The sequence below is a fragment of the Pseudoliparis swirei genome, chromosome 10 (genome assembly GCF_029220125.1).
Source record: "Pseudoliparis swirei isolate HS2019 ecotype Mariana Trench chromosome 10, NWPU_hadal_v1, whole genome shotgun sequence".
Classification (NCBI taxonomy): Eukaryota; Metazoa; Chordata; class Actinopteri; order Perciformes; family Liparidae; genus Pseudoliparis; species Pseudoliparis swirei.
Genome location: NC_079397.1, coordinates 540,643 through 546,642, shown reverse-complemented (window position 1 = coordinate 546,642; position 6,000 = coordinate 540,643). Strand labels below are relative to the sequence as shown.

Below are 6,000 nucleotides of genomic sequence, written 5' to 3'. Positions count from 1 at the left end.
TAACATAATTGCACGGGTTTTCTAATCATCCATTAGTCTTCTAAGGCGATAACACAATGTACCATCAGAACACTGGAGTGATGATGAAATGGGCCTCTATACACCTCTGGAGATATGTCATTAGAAACCAGACGTTTCACCTAGAAGAGTCATTTACCACATTAACAATGTATAGAGGGTATTGTTGATTAATGTTATCTTTATTGAAAAAACTGCTTTACTTTGAAAAATAAAGACATTTCTAAGTGACCCCAAACTTTTGAACGGTAGTGTATATAGTTCAGTCTACGATACAAAAATAACATCTGGTCATTCATCAAATCTTAAAGATGCATCAATTCAACAAAATGTAATGTGTTTACATAAATGTAATTATAACTAGAAAGAGCATTTCCTTCTGAAAATGCGTTGGAATGCTAACATTTTAAAGCTTGAAGCTGAAAAATAAAAACAAAATTGCTATTTTTTTAAAAAGTAGCTGAAAATGTCTGAAAATAGCTGAAATATGAAAAGAATAGCTGAAATATGAAATGAATAACTGAAAATGTCTGGAAATAGCTGAAATATGAAATGATTAGCTGGAAATGTCTGAAATGAGCTGAAATAGCTTTTTTTTAAAGCTGAACATAGCTTAAAATCGCTGCCAACAGATAATAGGCTGAAAATAGCTTAAACATCTGAACATATCAAAAAGGGAAACTTCCTGCTGAAAATATTGAAGCACAAACATATTGGGTGGAAATGTATAACTGGAAAAGATAAGCAAAACTTTATCTTCTAAATATTCAAAGATATGAATCACAATCCAAGAAATGAGAGAGAGGGGGGAAAGTCAGACGTGAGATCAAGAGAGAGAAAGAAATTGAGAGTCAGAAGGAGAAAGATAAATAAAGAAAGAGGGAGAAACCAGAGTGAAGGATAGACGATCTAAACACCGAGTGGATTTTCTACAAAAGCATTTGTTAAACCCTGTCAAAAAAAACATCATCAAATCACCAAAATAGTAGAATCAATAGAGAGGAAAGATTGAGCCGAACGCGCCGATATGTTTGTTATGTTTGTGGGTTAAATGAGACCTGAGAAACTCAAATGCTGTTTCTCCTCTATCTCTCCATTTAAAGACACACGCGCGCGCGCACGCGGCCACACACACGCACAAACGTTAGTCTGTATGTGTGTGTGTGTGGGGGGGGGGGGGGGGGGGGTTCAAAATGTATGATGAACAAGACTGTGTGTGAGATCTGCCACTGATTAGCCCAGACATGGGCAAACTACGGCCCGCGGGCCACATCCGGCCCGTTAGGCTTTTTAATCCGGCCCGCCGTACTTGTCCAAATCGCGACTTTGTTTACTTCCGGTGTGCGTTGGCGCGGAAAGAACTCGTCACACGAAACCCTTCACCATGATTTGTCAATCCGTTTGTCTGTCAAAATTTCTCGAAAAAAACCAACCAATGAACACTCAGTAAATCACAAAGGACCCGCCCACCACACAGGTGGAGCTCATTTAGAAACAGCCGCAGTGATTTTGGCTAGCAGCGCGGAGCCTGGAGCAGCTGCAGAGCCACGAGGAGGAACACGCAGCTACAAGAGAGCCACTTGGACCGGGTAAGAGTCTTTACTACACGTTACGTGTCACGGTGTCCGTCCCGGTGTCCGTAACTTGTGCGCGGTGCTGACTAGTCTTGTATTTTACAGAGAGGATTCACCAGCGCCTGCAGCTCCACCTGCAGCTCCACCTGCCCGGCCAGCAGAGGTCTCGTGACACGATGACATGATGTTATTATAGTGAAGACATATTGTAAATAGTCAATAGTTGTGTTCTGTTTTCTATTTCTCAACATGTATATAATGTAGATTTTCTTTTTTTTTAATGTACAATACATATTTATAAAAAATAAATGAATGTAATGGTCATTTTTTATTTGCACACACCCCATGAAACTTTATCTGCAATATGAAGTCATTTCTCAGTCCCATCTTTATCATTTTGGTGAATGTGTGACAGACATATCATTTTTACTCCAACGGTAATACAAAATGTGGTTTTCCTCATTTATTTAATTCAATTCAGTTTATTTGTAGAGCCCAATTTCACAAATTACAAATTTGTCTCGGAGTGCTTTACAATCTGTACACATAGACATCCCTGACCTTTGACCTCACATCGGATCAGGAACCACTCCCAAATAACCCTTCAGGAGATAACAGAGGAGGATCCCTCTCCAGGATGGACAGGTGCAAGTACATGTATCTAGCATTGTATTCAGATATTTCACTGCTTTTGTGAACCTATGACCTTTGGTAAACCAATTTCAAACACCAAAACAGTTGGTCCACATGAGTAAAGGTGTGTTTTCAGAAGAGATATGAATAATTTACAAAAATAGAACTTCAATTGTCAGCTTTAGGGTCATATTTTCTCGAGTAAAGCGCTGTCAGTCTGTTTGTGACGGGTTCATACACATGCTGACCAGATGACGCTGCACATCGCCCTCACTTTAAAGACCCCTTTCTAGTTTCTGCTGCAGGCAGGATATTTAATACAGTCTATCTCTCAGGGCAATCCGTCCATTATTTTTGCGGGGTTTAAAACAATTAGAAATTATTGAGCTTGAGTATTTCGTGGGGTAATTTGTTTTGAATGTTGAAAGTGATTCCATTGATCTCTTTCCAGTAAATGTTGATTACTTTAACTTTGCACCTTAAATTGAAATGTATAAAAAACAGACGCAATCTCCAGGTTAAAAAAATTACATGCATGTCCAAATGCTCCTGGCCCGGCCCCTCTGTCACATTTTAGAACCGAATGTGGCCCACGAGTCAAAAAGTTTGCCCACCCCTGGATTAGCCTAACATGAAACACCTGTGTGACTGAGAAACAGACAGCACAGAATCTGATGAAATCAACCTGTTAAACCCTTCGGATTTGACAGAGAACTATAAATCTGATCCTAAAGACGTCTACATTAGGAGATGCTCAAGGCTTTTGTGAACGTTTACATGTCCTTAAATATTTTTTAGGTTAAGAAATGAGAGTTTAATCGCAGTTCAGAAAATGTTCCTGCTTGCTTCAAAAAAGTTGAAAGGTGCTCAGAATTACAATGGAGATGACTGAGGAGAAAGCCGGACTTCTCCCCTCGTTAAGGCTTCTCTAGAAAAATCGGGGAAACTGTTGGATTCCATAGTCACATGTCTACGACAAGCACAAGATTCCCTACTACTTTATCAAAAAATTATGCCTAAAGAGTAATAATTGTTGCCGTAGTGACGATATACAAATCTTTTTTTCGCAAGATTCTGAAGCAGCACTGCACTCTAGCGACGACGTCACAGCTCTAAGGTCCCACACACACACCCATTGTAAAGTCCAGGAGGAGCAGAAAAACACATAAAACTAAAATGGTTACAATTAAATAACTATACGAGATATGAAAAGAAGCTTATTTATAAAGTTATAGCTAACACCTTTGTCAACATTTTAAAGGTGGAATTGTTTCTTTAGCTGAATGTATGCTGATATTGTAAGCTTCTAAATTTGAACAAGTTGAAGTGGATTTGAAGATTTCCCCCATTGGATCCCATTCATTATTTATTCCATAAAAAAAGTAATAATTTGAAAATTTGAAAAGATAAAAAATATTTGAAAATATACAGTAATAGCTGAAGGCTATCTGAACATAAGAAAAATTAAATTGCTGAATCTGTTGAAAATATGAAGATACTGTAAGCTTTTTAAAGTTGAATATTTTCTCCATAGGAACTGATGAATAATAATAACATAAAAGTATTTAAATATACAAAAATTTGAAACATTTGATATATGAAAAGTCATTCCCCTCTATTCCTGAAGAAGCTGAATTTTTTAATATTTGAATGGTTCAAATAGCTGAATATATGAAGGAGAAGAAGAGGGACAAAAAAGGTACGGAAGAAATAGAACAATACAAGAACAATAGTTGGACTGCTGAAGCATTCCAACTAACTAGAAAATGCATTTCCTTCTGAAAATGCGTTGGAATGCTAACATTTGAAAGCTTGAAGCTGAAAAGTACAAACAAAATTGCTGAAAAAGGTTTGAAAATAGCTGAAAATAGCTGAATATGAAATGAATAACTGAAAATGTCTGAACATAGCTGAAATATGAAATGATTAACTGAAAATGTCTGAACATAGCTGAAATATGAAATGAATAAGTGAAAATGTCTGGAAATATCTGAAAATAGCTGAAATATGAAATGAATAAGTGAAAATGTCTGGAAATAGCTGAAATTAACAACTGAAAATGTCTGAAAATTGCTGAAATATGAAATGAATAACTGAAAATAGCTGAAAATAGCTGAAATATGAAATGAATAACTGAAAATGTCTGAACATAGCTGAAATATGAAAAGATTAACTGAAAATAGCTGAAAATGTCTGAAATGAGCTGAAATATCTTTTTTTTAAGCTGAACAGCTGAACATAGCTTAAACATCTGAACATATCAAAAAGGGCAATTTCCTGCTGAAAATGTTGAAGCACAAACATATTGGGTGGAAATGTATAACTGGAAAAGATAAGCAAAACTTTATCTTCTAAATATTCAAAGATATGAATCACAAACCAAGAAATAAGAGAGAGGAGGAAAAGTCAGACGTGAGATCGAGAGAGAGAAATAAATTGAGAGTCAGAAGGAGGAAGATAAATAAAGAAAGAGGGAGAAACCAGCGTGAAGGATAGACGATCTAAACACTGAGTGGATTTTCTACAAAAGCATTTGTTAAACCCTGTCAAAAAAAACATGATCAAATCACCAAAATAGTAGAATCAATAGAGAGGAAAGATTGAGCCGAACGCGCAGATATGTTTGTTATGTTTGTGGGTTAAATGTGACCTGAGAAACTCAAATGCTGTTTCTCCTCTATCTCTCCATTTAAAGACACACGCGCACGCGGCCACACACGCACACAAACGTTAGTCTGTGTGTGTGTGTGTGTGTGTGTGTGTGTGTGTGAGGGGGGGGGGGTCAACATGTATGATAAACAAGACTGAGATCCGCCACTGATTAGCCTAACGTGAAACACCTGTGTGAGTGAGAAACAGACAGCACAGAATCTGATGAAGAAACCTGTCAGAACATTTGGATTTGACATAGAACTATAACTCTGATCCAAAAGACGTCTACATTAGGAGATACTCAAGGCTTGTGTGAACGTTTACATGTCCTTAAATATTTTTTAGGTTAAGAAATGAGAGTTTAATCGCAGTTCAGAAAATGTTCCTGTTTCCTTAAAAAAAGTTAAAATGTCGTCAGGTTTTCAATGGAGATGACTGAGGAGAAAGCCGGACTTCTCCCCTCGTTAAGGCTTCTCTAGAAAAATCTGGGAAACTGTTGGATTCCAGTCACATGTCTACGACAAGCACAAGATTCCCTACTACTTTATCAAAAAATAATGCCGAAAGAGTAATAATTGTGGCCGTAGTGACGATATACAAATCTTTTTTTCGCAAGATTCTGAAGCACCGCTGCACTCTAGCGACGACGTCACAGCTCTAAGGTCCCCCACACACACCCATTGTAAAGTCCAGGAGGAGCGGAAAAGCACATAAAACTAAAATTGTAACAATTAAATAACTATACGAGATATGAAAAGAAGCTGAATTATAAAGTTATAGCTAACACTTTTGTCAACATTTTAAAGGTGGAATTGTGTATTTAGCTGAATGTATGCTGATATTGTAAGCTTTTAAAGTTGAACAAGTTGAAGCGGATTTGAAGATTTCCCTCATTGGATCCCATTCATTATTTATTCCATAAAAAAATTTATAATTAGAAAATTTGAGAAGATAAAAAATATTTGAAAATATAGAGTAATAGCTGAAGGCTATCTGAACATTTAAAAAATGTAATTGCTGAATTTGCTGAAAATATGAAGATACTGTAAGCTTTCTAAAGTTGAAGATTTTCTCCATAGGAACTGATGAATTAAAAATAGCATAAAAGTATTTAAATATACAA

The 6,000-nt window shown here is 36.5% G+C and overlaps 1 long non-coding RNA gene across 1 annotated transcript; it reads left to right on the top strand.

The window, feature by feature from the left end:
• Positions 1-1,269: 1,269 nt before the first annotated feature.
• On the top strand, positions 1,270-1,916 carry LOC130200752 (uncharacterized). The gene is made up of 2 exons (XR_008833073.1): positions 1,270-1,607; positions 1,698-1,916. It is a non-coding gene; the product is annotated as an uncharacterized LOC130200752 (long non-coding RNA).
• The last annotated feature ends 4,084 nt before the right edge of the window (positions 1,917-6,000 follow it).